Source organism: Mizuhopecten yessoensis, unplaced genomic scaffold, assembly GCF_002113885.1.
Source record: "Mizuhopecten yessoensis strain PY_sf001 unplaced genomic scaffold, ASM211388v2 scaffold11177, whole genome shotgun sequence".
In the NCBI taxonomy this organism is placed as follows: Eukaryota; Metazoa; Mollusca; class Bivalvia; order Pectinida; family Pectinidae; genus Mizuhopecten; species Mizuhopecten yessoensis.
This window is the reverse complement of record NW_018408918.1, coordinates 146,002-165,854: the sequence shown is the minus strand read 5'-3', so window position 1 is coordinate 165,854 and position 19,853 is coordinate 146,002.

Sequence of the window (19,853 nt, the reverse complement as noted above, 5' to 3'; positions counted from 1 at the left end):
ATTTAAAATGTGTCATTGTTAGATTCATGCCGGAAGAAACTTTTCAATGAATAGTAACAGCCTTTAGCGGTTGTACTGGGTTCCTTAACGAAGACTAGTACATTACTTGGCCTAAGTTATTCGTATAACTTACAAATCTGTGCAAAAACACACACGCGCTTTTATTTGAGGTGAGTACGCCATACCCATACACCTAAACTCTAACGAATATTTGAGTTTTAAGGATCGTCGTACCACAACCAAAAAATTAAACTTCCTTTTTCCCCGATATGACTATAGTTTTGATTAATCATTTTTGAAAGGAAACACCCTTTTTGGCGGAAATTTCATTAAAAAGGATAATAAACATGAAATAATATTTAAAATAAAATAAAATAACAATCAAGAAACAGTGTTCTGAATATAAAAATGCAACAGTACCAGACCAGGAATCCAACCCTGAACCGCCTATCATTATACTATCACTTTCAGCAAGCAACTGTGTTATCTAATCTAATCAACCGTAGTACCCTGACCGAGGCGGGCTAACTTGAAAGCCAAAATGAAATGAAGCGGAAGTTACTGATATGTACAACAAACTACNGTACAATTTTAGTATTATCAGACGGTGGCCCAACGTTGGGCCAACACTATTTTCAGACAATGGCTCAACGTTGGGCCAACATAATTTTCTGCCACCAGTGGCCCAACGTTTGGCAAACGGACAAAAAGATGCTTTGCCAATATTGTATGCCTACGTTGGGCCAATGGTACAGTTTCGTTGGGCCAACGTTGGCCCATCGCTGGTGTGCTACAGTTGTGTGACCGCACAACGCACCAAAAATACCGTGCGCACACCGTGCATACATCGTTCACACGCCGTCCGCACTTTGTCCATGCATGGTGCGCACAACTGGGCGATTTAACAATCGTTCGCCCCGTTGTGCGCTTCTCTCCGCACAACTGTGCGATTTGGTACAGTTTGTTGATCAATATTACGGAATGAAAAAAAGACGGAAGGCTCGTACTACATGTAGTATACAGTAATTTACATTGTATTTATTATTGTAATTTCTCATCACAATAATTGACATTATGTACAATTTTACAATGCATGTAACACAGTATTACAGCGACCGTTAGACTGTCAAGAATAGATGTGGCTCCTAGCTAGGTAACAGAACAGGTAAATAACAATTTGATGAGTGACCAAAGTTTTACCTGGCCTGTGCCTAACGGGTCGAGCTGATATGTGATACCGTATACCGTTATGAAAACACAACTGGACGGGTAGTATTTGTTATTTGCATTCGTTTTAATCTAAAGCTCTCCTTCACCTGGTTTTTACACCTTGGCGCGTTACGTAAGTGCCCCGGGCGGGGGAAAATTACGGTCAGGTACAAAGAGGCTGTATTTACCTGTGTTGCCGAGGCTGTTTTGTAAGGTCTTTTAAAAAGCACCGAAAGCGCCATTTCTAAAGTATAGACAGAAAGATAAGCTCGTAGATGAACCTAGAATAGAAAAGGAAACATACTAAAAAAAACAAGTTTATATGTCTAAACACCAAACCGTGTATATTGTTAAGCCATTCCTCAATTTACACCAACCACGATTGTTATCGCACAACGTTCGTCGATCGTCCGCACAAATGTGTGCAAGCAATGATCGTCCAATTTTTTATCGTTCGCACTTCGTGCACACATCGTTCACACATCGTGTAACGTTGTGCGATCCCACAACTGTATATGGGAGCTAGCTGTAGCATTATGATGCCGTATCACTCAAACAGCGGAATGCCTGATTATTAACATGTCTATTGATCTGTCCCGAATTACAAATTTGAACTAAATTCACTCCTATACAATCAAACCTGCATTCATGGTTACCTTCGGAAAGTTCATAAATTATTGCATGTGGTTTCTTCCATTTTGTAATAAAGTTATATTCAAGTAAGTATGACATAAACATTCCTGTCTAGTGATTCATATTTTCTATAGAAAAACAAAACGGCGTGCAATCAATAATGGGATTAAGTATGTTACAGAACAGTCCGCAGCCAATAATTTCTTCAGAAACTACCCCATACCGGTCCGTGCGTGTTGTAATGTGCAGCTGTCATAAAGTCGATCAAATGAGCAGTCGAATTCTCCCATATAGTGTTATTTAGTACAGTATCATTCCTGGCTCTTATTCTGCGAGAGAACTCTCCAGCGTTTTGTCACTCTTCAAGTCATTAATACTGTTTGTCAGTCCTTATCCCCATGGCGTCGTAAGTGGTCTGCCTAAGACCATCAACACCATGGGGAGATCGTTCGAAGTTCACGTTATTTCATACGTGGTGTTTGCACTAGGAAGATAACAAACGAAACGTTTTATGTTTGAACTAGAGGTGTTCCAAATGTACTGTAAAAACGGAACCTTTCATGTTTGGAAATTTTGCGTTGTGACTCTTTAAACTTCACACAGATCTATATATTCTATATATCCATAATGTATAGAAATATACATATATACTCGTATGTGGATATTTTCGCGCTTATTAACTAAACGCCAAAAATGCGAGGATACAAATGAGGTGGCTAAATGATCAGTTGTCGTGCATGCTTATCAATGATAGCAACACTTGTCATAATTCAGACAAAGATCCATATACTGTACATTGTGTCTAGTCTTCTCCTTGCTCTTTCGTTGTTAATTTTTATCAGTTTCAACATCTTCCAACCTTTGAGCGACCTTTGATTTAACAAGCTGTCAACCCAGTAAGAAGTGAGAGGTAATGATGGACACGAATGGGGAAGGGAGGCAAGCTGTCGTATTCAATTAAGATGCTGGCTACGACTACAAAGAGAAACGGTTCTAGTAAACAAGCGTACTATTTCACTTCCATTCCCGAATCAAAAGATTTGTCAGCTTAATGTAAACATTAACTACGATCACACAATACTTTGAATTATCTTAATTAAAACAAAAACGAAAAGCACAAAATTGAAATTTCACATTGCTTGTATGACCGATTGTTAAAATACAGATATGAAACGTTTTTTAACTGATCAAGACGACATAATACAATTAGTTATATGTATGAGAAACAAATTGTCAAGTTGTTGAATCTTAATGTCGATAAATCGAGGTCGATGTTGTTTTGATTCCGCCTGATGACAGATAGCTTTTTTTACATAGATGGAATGCTATACATATTGAACAAAAACAAAACAGTCAGAACCCAGTTGTATTTAACCCTTAATAGCTTAATCATAGACAGACCCAAGTTTGCAAATCAATTGGTTAAAAATATACGAGAACAAATATGAGTTTTTGCGTGTATATCCTGAAAGGGATTATTTTGAATCTTATAAAAGTAGTACATACCTTTTTTCCGTTTTCATAATAACGAAAATATCTTAATTGTACCCTTTAATAACTAGGGCATAAACTGGCAAAATGGAAGATTTCCATTGAGACCCTTGAAAAAGTACAGAGAGAATTTCACCAGGCCCCGTATTCATGAAACCGCTCTCATTCTCAGGTATGGATTCTGTGCAGCTGATTCAAACCATCTGTCTTGTTTATTACTTGAATCATATCAATCGATCGAAAAGACAAATGTTAACACGGAGAACAATATTCGGCTTTAATCTCTTCAAACATTTTTCCCATATCGTTGTCAAAATAAGATCATTTTTTAGTAATTAATATTCGAAACAAGGAATAAGGCTTGAGCATGAATACGTGCGGAAAGGTAGCCGTCTCCTTCTTCATCGACGGTATCCTCGATGTAAATATAGGTCAAATTCAAGTAATGTTAAGTCCTCGAAGTAGGAATCGAAGTTATGCCAACGAAACCACAAGGCACACCTATTATCATGATTAAAAACGTCGGTACTAATTACCCTAAAAATATCCTTTCTAAATTATTTATTACCGACCGTTATTGATCTCTCTCTGACGATTTTCTTCTAAGTCTACTTCACATGGATCACTGAAGAAACTAAAACGGACTTGCTGTCCCGATTGCATCACTTTTGACCTTCCGATGGTAAACTGGATTTGAAAATATACCTTCCAATAGCTATATGCGGATAAAAGTATTTCGACTTCAATACTTTAGTGTTTAATCAATGTCATGGTTGTATATTAAGTAGCAATCCAATCGGATTGAACTTCATTTTCTCTGTTCAGGAACTACCATATCATGCAAATTTATGGGTATCGATTTTAATCTTACATTCTATAAACTAAACACAACCATGCTTAGTTTTTCATTACAGGCCCCTGTCTCCCGAACGATCTTTATCTCAAATTACGAAGTTCCATTAACTAGAAAATCTGCTTTCCCTCTGGGGAAATTAAAGTTTGGGAAACAAATCTTCGTGAAGATGTTTCGTGAAAACAACGGTAGAAGCAGCCTGTGTGAATGATAGGACACCTTGGCTTGTTTGTGTTTTACGCCCTATTACAAATGTAACAGCTATGGTCATTTAATGAAGTGGTGATGGAGGAAAGCCGGAGTACCGAAGAAAAACCACATACCTGCGCAAAAGTACCTGGCGACTGCCCACGTTGCCTTGAACCCTTGACCCAGTATTAGACTCCGCAGCCATTCAGCAGCCCGCACTACCCAAAACGTTTCATTGAAAGTGACTTTGACAATGACAGATTGTTTTATTAGTCGCATGTAACGTATAAAGCTGAAAAAAAATCTCCATAAACGTAACAGATTTTAATTATTGTTCATTCAGCATTTTACCACGTCGGCGGTGTAATAACACCAGGTATTTTTAGACAATGATTTATGGGCGTAATGCATCTTTAATCCCAATAAAAACCACTCATGTAACGCTCTATAGAATGCTTACGCATATTCCAAGTATAAATAAATGAGCCATTGTGACTGGTCTTGGATGAATTAGTTTTGTCAAATGAGGGTCACACGCGCGCATGCATGTACATATCTAACCGTTTCAATCACAGCACTGTAATTATATCAGCTGATGTAATCTATGTACTTTTGGGCCTGTTTTCTGTGGATTTGATGTATGCTGGGTTGTCAAAAAAATATATACACATGATTTATTTAGTTGTTAACATCCAAAACAAAAACAGGCAAAGATTGAATATTGAAAAGTTGAAAACAATTTATTTATTTCAAAAACTAAATAAGAGTAATCTCCCCTGAGCTGTTTATGTAATGTTTGTAAATAAGTTTGGAAAGGACTTAACAAGTCCAATCCAATTGACCTTTATGCACAGTCAATATATAATCTGTTCAAATTGAAATATCAGAAAGGGATATGATTGCTGGTGAAACGGACTTGGAATGTTGCCTTATAGACAATGAAGGGAACATGAAAGAATAATAAATCACATTTATGCGGAAAAAAATCGATAAAACCATATATTATTGTGCACTCAGAATTCAAAAATGCAGGAAAATGAGAAATTGAAAAATGCAAAATTTATTCAGGTCGATATGACTTTCGTTATCTATTATTTTTAGTATCTTTTCACCCTCGTAATATTTTTTCACTTTATTATAATTATTTCCTAAATATCATTACATTTGAAATATTGTAGAAAATTCACTTTATCGTACATTTTCTTACATTATGCGTCTCTTTATCCATTGTATAGAATAATACTCACCACAGCCTTACCAACGATCGTTCAGGTTCCACGTACGCAATACATCTTTACTGGTTTTCCGACTGCTGACGAAAATAACTAGTGTTTTGATAATACATCTGGGTGCCATCGGAGACTGAGGTTCTATGCATGTAGAAAATAACGCGACTGACATTTAATGATTGTGTTGAGGGCATTATCTAACCTAACCGCATGCTTACCAAAGTATAAAAGTATCGTTTGCACGGCTGGAGTAGCAGAATATGGACAAATAAGCAGCTCCGTTTTCGATTACTTGAGGTTTTGTTTTTCTGTGAAACGCAAAAATATGGCAAACGATGGCAACGGTCTTACATAATGTTATAAAAGACGGGTTCATAAAAGGTCATTGCGAACGGTTCTACACAAGGTCAATGCGGATGGTCTGGTACAAGGTCAACTCGGACGGTCTGGTACAAGGTCAACGCAGATGGTCTGATACAAGGTCAACACGGACGGTCTTACACAAGGTCAACGAAGACTGTCTTACACAAGGTTAACAAAGACGATCTGCCACAAGGTCAACGCGGTCTTACACAAGGTCAACACGAACGGTCTTACACAAGGTCAACGTGGACTGTCTGACAAAAGGTCAACACGGTCTTACACAAAGTCAACACGGACGGTCTTACACAAGGTCAACACGTAAGGTCCTATATAGGGTAATCGCGGACGATATTACACAAAGTCATCGCGGACTATCTTACCCAAGGTCAACCCAGCACGGTTTTACACAAGGTCAACACGGACGGTCTGACACAAGGTCAACGCGGACGGTCTTACACAAGGTACACACGAGCGGTCTGACACAAGTTCAACGAGGTGTAACACAAGGTCAACACGGACGGTCTTACACAAGGTAAACGCAGACTGTCTGACACAAGGTCATCGCGGATGGTCTTACACAAGGTCAACACGAAAGGTCCTATATAAGGTAATCGCGGACGGTATAACTCAAGGTCATCGCGGACTGTCTTACACAAGGTCAACACAGCACGGTTTTACACAAGGTCAAAACTGACGGTCTGAAACAAGGTCAACGCGGTCTTATACATGGCAATGCGGTTTTACACGAGGTCATTGCGGACTGTCTTACACAATGTCAACACAGCACAGTTTTACACAAGGTCAACGCGTACGGTCTTACACAAGGTCAAATCGGACGGTCTGACACAAGGTCAACGCGGTGTTTCACAAGGTTAACACGAACGGTCTTACACAGGTAAACACGCGGTATTATACAAGGTCAACGCGGACTGTCATACACAAGGTAAACACAGACGGTGATACACTGTCAAAAAGGACGGTTTGACACAAGGTCAACACGGACAACCTTACACAAGGTCAACGCGGACGGTCTTACACAAGGTACAAACGGGCGGTCTGACACAAGTTCAACGAGATGTTACACAAGGTCAACACGGACGGTCTTACACAAGGTAAACCCAGACTGTCTGACACAAGGTCAACGCGGACTGTCTTACACAAGGGCAACACAGCACGGTTTTACACAAGGTCAAAACTGACGGTCTGAAACAAGGTCAACGCGGTCTTATACATGGCAATGCGGTTTTACACGAGGTCATTGCGGACTGTCTTACACAATGTCAACACAGCACGGGTTTACACAAGGTCAACGCGTACGGTCTTACACAAGGTCAACGCGTACGGTCTTACACAAGGGCAAATCGGACGGTCTGACACAAGGTCAACGCGGTGTTACACAAGGTTAACACGAACGGTCTTACACAGGTAAACGCGCGGTATTATACAAGGTCAACGCGGACTGTCATACACGAGGTAAACACAGACGGTAATACACTGTCAAAAAGGACGGTTTGACACAAGGTCAACACGGACGGATTTACAAAAGATCAATGCGGTCAGTTTGACACAAGGTCAACATGGACAATCTTACGCAAGGTCATCGCGGACAGTCATACACAAGGTCATCGCGTATGGTCTTACACAAGGTCATCACGAATGGTCTGACACAAAGTCAACACGGTCTTACCCAAGGTCAACAAGGACGGTTTGACAAAAGGTCAACACGGATGGTCTTACACAAGGTTAACGCAGACGGTCTTACACAAGGTCAACACGAACGTTCTTGCAATAGGTTATCGTGGACGGTTTGACACCAGGTCAACACGGGTGGTTTTACACAAGGTCATCACGGGTGGTCTTACAAAAGGTCAGCACGGACGGTCTTACACAAAGTCAACGCGGACGGTCTGACACAAGGTAAACACGGACGCTCATGCACAAGGTCAACGCCGACGGTCTAACAGAAGTTCAACACAGGCGGTCTTACACAAGGTCATCACAGGCGGTCTTACACAATATCAACGCAGACTGTCTGACACAAGGTCAACGCGGAAGGTCTTACACAAGGTCAACACGGAAGGTCCTATATAAGGTAATCGCGGACGGTATAACTCAAGGTCATCGCGGACTGACTTACACAAGGTCAACACAGCACTGTTTTACACAAGGTCATCATAGACGGTCTTCCACAAGGTCATCAATGACGGTCTTACTAAACGTCATCAAGGACAGTTTTCCACAAGGTCATCACGGGCGATCTTGCACAAGATCAACACCATATAAGGTAATCGCGGACGGGATAACTCAAGGGCATCGCGGACTGTCTTACACAAGGTCAACACGAAAGGGCCTATATAAGGTAATCGCGGACGGGATAACTCAAGGGCATCGCGGACTGTCTTACACAAGGTCAACACGGACGGTCTGACACAAGGTAAACACGGACGCTCATGCACAAGGTCAACACAAGGTCAACACGGACGGTCTGACACAAGGTAAACACGGACGCTCATGCACAAGGTCAACGCCGACGGTCTAACAGAAGTTCAACACAGGCTTTCTTACACAAGGTCATCACAGGCGGTCTTACACAAGGTCATCACAGGCGGTCTTACACAAGGGCAACACGAACGGTCTTACACAGGTTCAACGCGGTATGACACAAGGTCAACGCGGACTGTCATACACGAGGTAAACACAGACGGTGATACACTGTCAAAAAGGACGTTTGACACAAGGTCAACACGGACGGATTTACAAAAGATCAATGCGGTCAGTTTGACACAAGGTCAACATGGACAAACTTACGCAAGGTCATCGCGGACAGTCATACACAAGGTCATCGCGTATGGTCTTACACAAGGTCATCACGAATGGTCTGACACAAAGTCAACGCGGTCTTACCCAAGGTCAACAGGGACGGTTTGACAAAAGGTCAACACGGATGGTCTTACACAAGGTTAACGCAGACGGTCTTACACAAGGTCAACACGAACGTTCTTGCAATAGGTTATCGTGGACGGTTTGACACCAGGTCAACACGGGTGGTTTTACACAAGGTCATCACGGGTGGTCTTACAAAAGGTCAGCACGGACGGTCTTACACAAAGTCAACGCGGACGGTCTGACACAAGGTAAACACGGACGCTCATGCACAAGGTCAACGCCGACGGTCTAACAGAAGTTCAACACAGGCGGTCTTACACAAGGTCATCACAGGCGGTCTTACACAATATCAACGCAGACTGTCTGACACAAGGTCAACGCGGAAGGTCTTACACAAGGTCATCGTGGACGGCATGCTGTAAATTGTTGAAATTGTTAAAAACGACAAGACCATGTAATCTCTTATTAGAGGAAATAAAGAATGTCTGCCTGTCTGTCTCAAGATCCACACGGAACGTCTTACACAAGATCAACAAGGACAGACTGACACAAAGTCAACGCGGACAGTCTGATACAAGGTCAATGCGGACGCTTTTACACAAGGTCATCGCGGCCAGTCTTACACCAGCTCATCGCGGATTGTCTTACACAGGGTCATCGTGTGCGGTCTTACACAAGGTCAACAAGGACGGTCTGACACAAAGTCAATACAGACGGTCTTACAAAACGTCATCAAGGACAGTTTTACTCAAGGTCATCAATGATAGTCTTCCAAACGTCAACATTGACAGTCTTACACAAAGTCATTACGGGCGGTGTTACACAAGGCCAACGCGGTCTAACACAAGACCAACACAGACGGTCTGACAAAAGGTCCACGCGGTCTTACGCAAGGTCAGCGCGGGGAGCCTTACACAACGTCAATGCGAACGGTCTGACACAAAATCAATGCGGATGGTCTGACACAAGGTCAACACGGTCTTACACAAGGTCAATACGGACAGTCTTACACAAAATCAGCGCTTACGGTTTGATACAAGGTCAACACGGACGTTCTTACGCAAGGTCAACGCGGATTGTTTTGAAAGATAACCACGGACGGTGTTACGCAAGGTCATCACGGGCGATCTTGCACAAGATCAACACCAGCGGTCTTACACAAGGTCATCTAGGACGTTCTTACAAAAGGTCAACACGGACTGTCTTACACAAGGTCATAAAGGACAGTCTTACAAAACGTCATCAATGACGGTCTTACTAAACGTCATCAAGGACAGTTTTCCACAAGGTCATCACGGGCGGTCTTGCACAAGGTCAACGCGGTCTTACAAAACGTCATTAATGACGGTCTTACAAAACGTCCTCAAGGACAGTTTTCCACAAGGTCATCACGGGTGGTCTTACACAAGGTCAACGCGGTCTTACACAAGGCAACACGTACAGTCTGACACAAGGTCAACGCGATCTTTCACAAGGTCCGCACGAACGGTCTTACACAAAGTAAACGCGGAAGGGTCTGACACAAGGTCAACGCGGACGTTCTTACACAGGTTCAACGCGGACGATCTTACACAAGGTCATCGCGGACGGTCTTACACAAGGTCATCGCGGACGGTCTTACACAATGTCATCACGGGCGGTTTTACACAAGGTCAACATGGACGGTCTTGTACACAAGGTCATTGTGGAAGGTCTTACACAAGGTCAACATGGACGGTCTTACGCAAAGTCAGCATGGCCTGTCTTACACAAGGTCAATACGGACGGTCTTACAAAGGTCATCAAGGACTGTTTTACACAAGGTCATCATAGACGGTCTTCCAAAAGGTCAACACGGACAGTCTTACACATTTGTTGAAATGTATGTGTATGTACACAATTTGGAAAAAAAATTACCATGCCTCTCATTTTTTATTTTTTTACTTTTTTCTGAACCTGCTTCGAAGTCTTGGGTAAGTTCGAACAATGCTGGAATCAGCATAATCACATTTATGACGTCATAACAGATGGGAGACGGCTTGTATAGGCTTTGGCTGTTGCCCAATTCCCATTAAAAATGATGGATTTAATAAAATATTTTGAAATGAAATAACAGGTGGAACGTCATATTTTCCCGCCAATTTCTCGACTTTTCATGCGTTGCATGGGCCGAAACTGACCCATATTTGATATCAAAATAAAATTGTATATTACAGCAATTCGAAAATTAAAGCTATGCTTATATATGTACCATCATGCGAAACCGCCAGTGCGTTACAAGTATAACACAAATCGATAATAATTTAGTTTACAAAAAGTTCGCAAAAGTAAACAGAAGTGAGGTAATGATTTTCTTTCTATTCTCCCGAATGTAACTTTCTCCCTTTGAGCAATTTAAAAATTTAGTTACCCTGCCAATGTTTCTTGTGAATGTACCACCCAGTTAACGGAACTGCTCAGATTCTTCACAATATAGGGTTCATTATTGACCAATCACAATGGCATTTTAGATTTACTTCCGCAGATAATTTATTTTTCTTCTTTTTTTTGGTAAATACAATAAGTTATTATCATACTTATGTAACAGATTTTTGTAACCGATTTCTATAAAAAAAGTAAAAAAAATGTAGAATTGCGTCTGGTAGCCAGTTCAAAATGGCGCACAGCCTTGTTGTCAAGCGTGACGTCATTATAATATGGCATCAAATATCACGCTACAAACCCCCGCTCTTTTTAGATGAAGAAATATTTTCGTATTTTTAAGTTAAATGTTGTAATACATAAACAAAATAGTTTTTTCCTGTTATATAGTTGATACATTTCACTCGTATGACAGAACATACTTATCTTTTCACTCATGCTTCGCACTTATGAAAAATATCGATATTCTGCCATACTCGTGAAGTATATATGGTATTCAAAGACAACCAATTACATTTACATCCTCTATCTAATTTTGGCACAAAAAACGAAATATGTGTGAAATATATATAATTATATCAAACAAGAAATGGCAAGCTTGATGTGTAAATTATATTTGGAAAATCATCGAAGATAATTTAGAGATCTCTCTTGTAGTTGCATTTCTTTTAGAAGAATATTGATCTTATTTCACAAAATATTAAAAAACAACACACTCGTTAAATTCCTCAGACGTGAACGAAAATAGCGCCATACCATGAAAACATGAATTAATGCCAAAAATAGCGTCATAATGATAACGTAAGCGGGGCCCTCGTGTTACTAACCGCCGGTACTAGCAGGCCGTCCATCCTCGGGAACCTGTCAGTAGAGTCTGTAATTTGAAGTGTATAAATCGTGTCTGGTTAGTAATTGCTTCGTTTCCTAGAATCCAGCCCGAGTGACGTCAATTATAGGAACTCGACAACAACATTTAGAACTAAAGTGGCCAGAGTCGGCCCGGAAATGGGAAAACTTCCGGTAAAGACAAGCAAAAACGGTCTAAGTGATCATATTCTTTCCTGTCTCATGTCGAAAATCTGACACGAATAACGTTGAAGCGTTAATGTTTCAGGCAGAAATGTTTGTGTAACGTATGTACTATATCGTTGTCGGCAGACTTTTAAGGCTTCTGGGTCCTGGAATTTGAAATTAACATGAATCTACAGTCATTGATTTATAGAAATAGCTTTAACATTCCACTATTTGTTTTCTATTATTTGGTCGACACTTTTTGCAATCCCTAAAATTGAAATAAAATAATAGATAAAAAATTACACAAGATTTGCAGCGATAAGTATTTAAACTATCAACACAAATTACAGCATAATCCATTTGAGTTCAACCCTATACAGAGCTCAGTCTCGTTTTCATGTATTTGTTATAGCAGTCAGATTAAGGTCGAGCAAGGACATCATCATCATCATCATCATTGAATGTTCACGGCACGTACGTATATACCTACCTGTACCTGTTGCCCACTCACACATTCCGCCCGCCGTCCAACCTCTGTGCCCGAGTTTACAAACTTGCCTGTGCCTACATGTGTCTACCTTATAGCCAGTATAGAAGCGGCTCGTTAATTACAAATGTCATTGGATGTTACTAACTTAATTATATTAATCTGCTGTATGCAGTGTAATCGGATCGACATTTTTAAAAATATTATTAAACTTTAGCGTCATATTAACAATTAAAAGTCATGTAGGAGGTATGGTTACTCAGCGTGTGTGAAGTACATTGTATGCGTGATCGGGTGGCGCAGTGGATAGCGCACTTGACCTTTTCACCAAGGCGGCCGGGGTTCGATTCTTCAATCTGACGTGAAAAGATATCGGGTCACCTGCCCGAACACAAAGGTTTTCTCCTGGTACTCTGGTTTCCTCCCATAATAAGACCCCGCGCGTTTACATCCGGGCCAACAAGGTGATTAATATAAGTTGGGAAAATGTGATTCAAAATTGTTGTAAAATAAATAAGATTGATATTTTCTTAAAGTATGCGTAATCTTTGGAGTGTAGTACCTCCGCGTGTGTAAAGTAGACGTAATCTTTGGAGAGGTATGGTGAGATTCAAGATGGCGATTGTAACGCACGTACAGTAATTACTCAGATGACAAAAGTTTGATAAATGTGCATATATGGTGCTAATTGACAATGAAAAATGGTATATACCATGCATATTTAGTATGTGAGAATTCCTCTTATTTACTCGGTAATTGAGACGTCTTTGTCCGAAGCGAATATTCTTTTGTGTGGCTTAGTGAAATTTTACATGCGTACATATACGTGTATATGTGACTATTTCTGAACAAGTTTGGTACGAGCTTAAAATGGACACTTCCCAGCTCCAGACGCCTTCCCAAAACGAAAGTCATCAGAAAATACAACACCAAGTCCGAGCGTCCCTACTCAACCAGGACTCAGGAACAGAAATTCGTTTAGTGACCCGACTCTAGAACCGACGCCATCTTTGAAAATGGACGTCGGCAAAGGTAAAGAGATTGACTTTAATTCACTCATCCATGCCACCGTATCTAACCCTACCTTTGCCTCTACGGTTCCACCAGTATGGGCTGAGGCCACGCTCGCACATTTCAAAAGTATGATGAAAACAGTTGTGTCGGAAATGATGGAAGAAATAGTAAAACCCCTCAACAAGACCATTAGTGATCAAGCCGATCGTCTAAATGACCAGTGTATCCAAATCAATATCCCACAAAGAGGAACACCAGTCTTACCAATACCTGCCATACTTTTACCGGTCTAAAAGAACTAGAACAATACGGTAGGCGAAACTCACTGCGTTTTCACAACGTCAAGTTAACCAACTCTGAGTCCACCAACACCGACCCTAAAGTAGTAGCTATCTGCAGGAAGATTTCCCTAGATATTTCCGAAGATGACATATTTCGGTCACACGTCATCGGGAAACCCAAAGATGGGAAGTACCAAATCATCTGTCGATTTCGCAATTGGAACATCATAAACCGTGTTTATAGGTCAAAGAAACCCCTGAAAGGAAACACTGATCGAGTGTTTATTACTGAAGACCTGACGAGACATCGACAAGGCATGATGAAAGACTTGTCCGCTGCCAAATGCCGAGGAGAACTGGAATCATTTTGGACAACATAACGATATTCATGCAAACTCAGTAATACATTCGTGACTCTAACAGATTCTAGTACCCCCCCCCCCCCCCTTTTTTTTTATAGGGATGTGGTGAACATTTGAACAGCAGAAAGTTGTGAACAGCGAATTGAGTAACACTAGTCCGTTTGCATGGAGAAAAAAACACCCAAATGGTCCGATATGGTTTGTTTATACTATCTGTTGCTTTGGAGGCAGATATCATCTGTCATACATTACTAATGATGAGGATGTATGTATTATAATTGCAGACTATTAGCCCCTCCCCCCTCTCCCCTCCCCCCTCTCTCTGTCTGTCTGTCTTTTTCTTATAATTTCAATTTATAAATTAAAGCATTTAAAAATGAAATAGTGTATATGTGTATATTAATTAAGTCTTCTTGTACTTTTGTCCAATCCATTTATTTGGCAATAAAATATGTTTAAACTAAAGGTATGATACCTCCGCGTGTGTAAAGTATACGTAATCTTTGGAGAGGTATATAGTACCTCCGCGTGTGTAAAGTACGCGTAATCTTTGGAGAGGTATATAGTACCTCCACGTGTGTAAAGTATACGTAATCTTTGGAGAGGTATATAGTACCTCCGCGTGTGTAAAGTATACGTAATCTTTGGAGAGCTATATAGTACCTCCGCGTGTGTAAAGTATACGTAATCTTTGGAGAGGGATATAGTACCTCCACGTGTGTAAAGTATACGTAATCTTTGGAGAGCTATATAGTACCTCCGCGTGTGTAAAGTATGCGTAATCTTTGGAGAGGTATATAGTACTTCCGCGTGTGTAAAGTATACGTAATCTTTGGAGAGGTATATAGCACCTCCGCGTGTGTAAAGTATGCGTAATCTTTGGAGAGGTATATAGTACCTACGCGTGTGTTAAGTATACGTAATATTTGGAGAGGTATATAGTACCTCCGCGTGTGTAAAGTATGCGTAATCTTTGGAGAGGTATATAGTACCTCCGCGTGTGTAAAGTATGCGGAATCTTTGGAGAGGTATATAGTACGTTCGCGTGTGTAAAGTATACGTAATCTATGGACAGGTATATAGTACCTCCGCATGTGTAAAGTATGCGTAATATTCAGAGAGGTATATAGTACCTCCGCGTGTGTAAAGTACGCGTCATCTTTGGAGAGGTATATAGTACGTTCGCGTGTGTAAAGTACGCGTCATCTTTGGAGAGGTATATAGTTCCTCCGCGTGTGTAAAGTATGCGTAATCTTTGGAGAGGTATATAGTACCTACGCGTGTGTTAAGTATACGTAATATTTGGAGAGGTATATAGTACCTCCGCGTGTGTAAAGTATGCGTAATGTTTGGAGAGGTATATAGTACATCCGCTTGTGTAAAGTATGCGTAATATTTGGAGAGGTATATAGTACCTCCGCGTGTGTAAAGTATACGTAATCTTTGGAGAGGTATATAGTACCTCCGCTTGTGTAAAGTATGCGTAATATTTGGAGAGGTATATAGTCCCTCCGCGTGTGTAAAGTATACGTAATCTTTGGAGAGGTATATAGTACCTCCGAGTGTGTAAAGTATACGTAATCTTTGTAGAGGTATATAGTACATCTGCGTGTGTAAAGTATACGTAATTTTTGGAGAGGTATATAGTACCTCCGCGTGTGTAAAGTATGTGTAATCTTTGGAGAGGTATATAGAACCTCCGCGTGTGTTAAGTATGCGTAATCTTTGGAGAGATATATAGTACCTCCGCGTGTGTAAAGTATATGTAATCTTTGGAGAGGTATATAGTACCTCCGCGCGTGTAAAGTATACGTAATCTTTGGAGAGGTATATAGTATCTCCGCGTGTGTAAAGTACGCGTAATATTCAGAGAGGGATATAGTACCTCCGCGTGTGTAAAGTATAAGTAATCTTTGGAGAGGTATATAGTACCTCCGCGGGTGTAAAGTATACGTAATCTTTGGAGAGGTATATAGTATCTCCGCGTGTGTAAAGTACGCGTAATATTCAGAGAGGGATATAGTACCTCCGCGTGTGTAAAGTATACGTAATCCTTGGAGAGGTATATAGTACCTCCGCGTGTGTAAAGTACGCGTAATATTCAGAGAGGTATATAGTACCTCCGCGTGTGTAAAGTATACGTAATCTTTGGAGAGGTATATAGTACCTCCGCGTGTGTAAAGTACGCGTAATATTCAGAGAGGCATATAGTACCTCCGCGTGTGTAAAGTATACGTGATCTTTGGAGAGGTATATAGTACCTCCGCGTGTGTAAAGTACGCGTCATCTTTGGAGAGGTATATAGTACATTCGCGTGTGTAAAGTATGCGTAATATTTTGAGAGGTATATAGTACCTCCGCATGTGTAAAGTATGCGTAATCTTTGGAGAGGTATATAGTACCTCCGCTTGTGTAAAGTATGCGTAATATTTGGAGAGGTATATAGTACCTCCGCGTGTGTTAAGTATGCGTAATAATTGGAGAGGTATATAGTACCTCCGCGTGTGTAAAGTAGTACCTCCGCGTGTGTAAAGTATGCGTACGTGCTGGAGGCGTTTTGTATGTGTAAAGTATGCATACATGTTGGGGGCGGTATGTTTGTCTGATGCCGACTTAAGAGTGCTACTTCCGTGAATTGCCATGCTAAATGATTTCAGCACAGCATTCACCCGGTCACATATCGTACCGATAGCGATGATTTTTAGGATAAAATAACAACTTTAAAACATTTTAGGGCTTTGGTGTGATTGTCTGCAGAAATCACCGTCTACATTAAAACCCCAAAATAATTTTACTTCTGAAAATTTTAACCTATCAATTTTTAACTATTTTGCTGTTTTTTTTCCCTTTTCCTTTTGAGGTACGTGTACAATGTATGATGCTAGTATTTCCCACCACCAAGCGTTTAAAACACGTGGTGGTCTCCTTTTTCTGTCACTCTTATAATAAGTAATGATCATGAAGACTTAAAGGTACAATTTAGCGAAGGACTTTTTTTAAATCAACTTACAAAATTCTTCATAGTTATATAGTTTGATACGACTTATATATGAATAATACATCTCGAGATATTGACAGGATATAGTGTTTTCTTGAAGTTCTTAACAGTAATGAAGACGTACTTAATTGTTAAACCGTGCGTTTTAGCGACAGGTTTCGGTGAACGTCCAGCTAACAAATGTGTCTTTCCAGTCGAGGAGAGAAGGTACCTTCTCGCTTTACTTACCAATACAAGTACCGGCATTTATTCAGAATCAATAATATCTTTCAAACAACATCTCAAGCATCGTTATAAATGAATGATTTATTTTATATATTTTTGTACTGATTATTAAAATCCTATTGTGAACAGAAATATGTCGTTAGATTTATATTATGATTCTTATAATTCTTGCGACAAAGGTTGTGTTTAGTGTGAAATCAGATTCACTGTCGGTTACTGTACATGTTTACTTCTCACAGAAAGGCCCGGATATTGCGCTATTTCAGTCTTAGCTTTATTTATCACCGACTTCCTCAAAAGATAAAACTGACCACACTGAACGTTGAGCTAAGGTCATGTCATTATCAACTACGTAAACTTTCGTTATCTTTATTTTCAGTATCTAATCGGGTGTTATTTGACTAAATAGCCCCTTTAAAGTGTTCAACACACTCCGCCCCCTACCAACCCCCGGATTCACGTCTGATGTCAGTCATATTTCTTGTACATGATCTACTGTCTCTTACAAGGTTTCTATATATTATCTCTCACAAACAGACAGACAGACCATTTTTGTCAGAATGTTTGTGGTCGATTTGGTATTGTACACATCTATACACTGTATGGGGAATAACTCCTATCACTTTGAACGGGTTTTTCCTGACGCAGTGAAATTTTGAGTGATGCTGAAATATATTTTGTGGTATTGGACATTTTTATAATTTTTCTGAAAAACAATTGTTCGAACTACCCATATGTTTCGTTCACAAACGATAACATGGAAGACACTTTGGAAAACAAGTATACATATTTAATAAAACTATGATAAACTAAAACCTTGTGTATACAATTAACATGATACAGATTTTTCTGGTTCGTATCATGTCCGGGCCTCGAACTCACGATCTTCGACACCAAATTGCATAGGGAGAAATTTACGTAGCTCTGCCTATTACACTGTCGATGCATATTTCTCTGAAAATAAGTCTTTGAAGTTGCAATGGTCTACAGCCTCATAATCTAGACGTAATGGAAAGATATACACTTTTTTTTTAAATTCTAATTTTGACGTTAAAATAAAAATCCATATCTCATACTGGTGTTAAATTTTACGACCGGAAAACATAACAAAACTTTACGGGATACTTCACAAATACAAAGCAGAAGAAAATGTAGGATTTTGCATGATCGCCCATTTAAGAAATATTAAATGTCAAAAATGTGTGACAAGACTATGAGAATAAATGCCATTTGTTCATTTTCGTTCTGTCTAATATCTTTATTTCTAATACATAATTACCAGAGCAGGACTTAATACCAAATGACTGAAGTGTTCTAGAGACGGTAGTATATCTGCCCTAAGGAGACTGTTAGTGAGAACGGACCTACAGAACGGGTAATTTGTTATTTTTTCAGTTAAAGGTTGTTTGTCCTCGATTTGTTAACATTTTGACCCCTTGGTAACCAGTTGGCTTATTGCATCAGGCGTGGGGACTCTTTACTGTGATCGGATTGTTGTTACTATCCAGATGTTCGATTACGATTTACGAAAAACATTACATTTTCAGAATACAAGAATTAATCGGAACAAATATAATGAAAGTAATGTAAATATAAATATAAACTATAAAAGTAAGGTATTTCGAAATCAATTGAGTAATGTTCATTCATAATACACGTAAATTTCATTGGAATGGCGCAGACCATATTTTGATTAAAGTTGACCAGAATTTTGCAAACGATACTCCGTTCACAGGTATTACATAGCAGGTGTGTTCAAACATAATAAAAGGTCGTATATACTACAGAGGTTCTTGTTCTCCTTGAAAGGGACTGTGTTGGCCATACACATCTTGTTTATATGTACAATTGTAACACGGTCATATACAGTCTGTTCTAAAAATAGCACCATTCCAGCAGAATGTCTTTATATTCCCAACTCTGTAGACTAAAAAAGGAAGAAAGAAACATCATCTCATATTCCTATCAAATATTAACAATACAAATGACTTTATAATTGTAGTGTTTCAAAAACTATTTAATGACAGATTTTCGGGATATATTCAAAATAATGGCCAGTTTACCCTGTTAGAAAATGTAAAATTTGCCAAATTTTGTCATTGTTTTCCTGTTTTGGTGACTTTACCAAAATTAAAACTTAAATTTATCATTTTTTTATGATTTTTTTTTTTGTATACAGCTGAAAATGAGTTTGTTGTGAATATTATTTTTTTTATCAC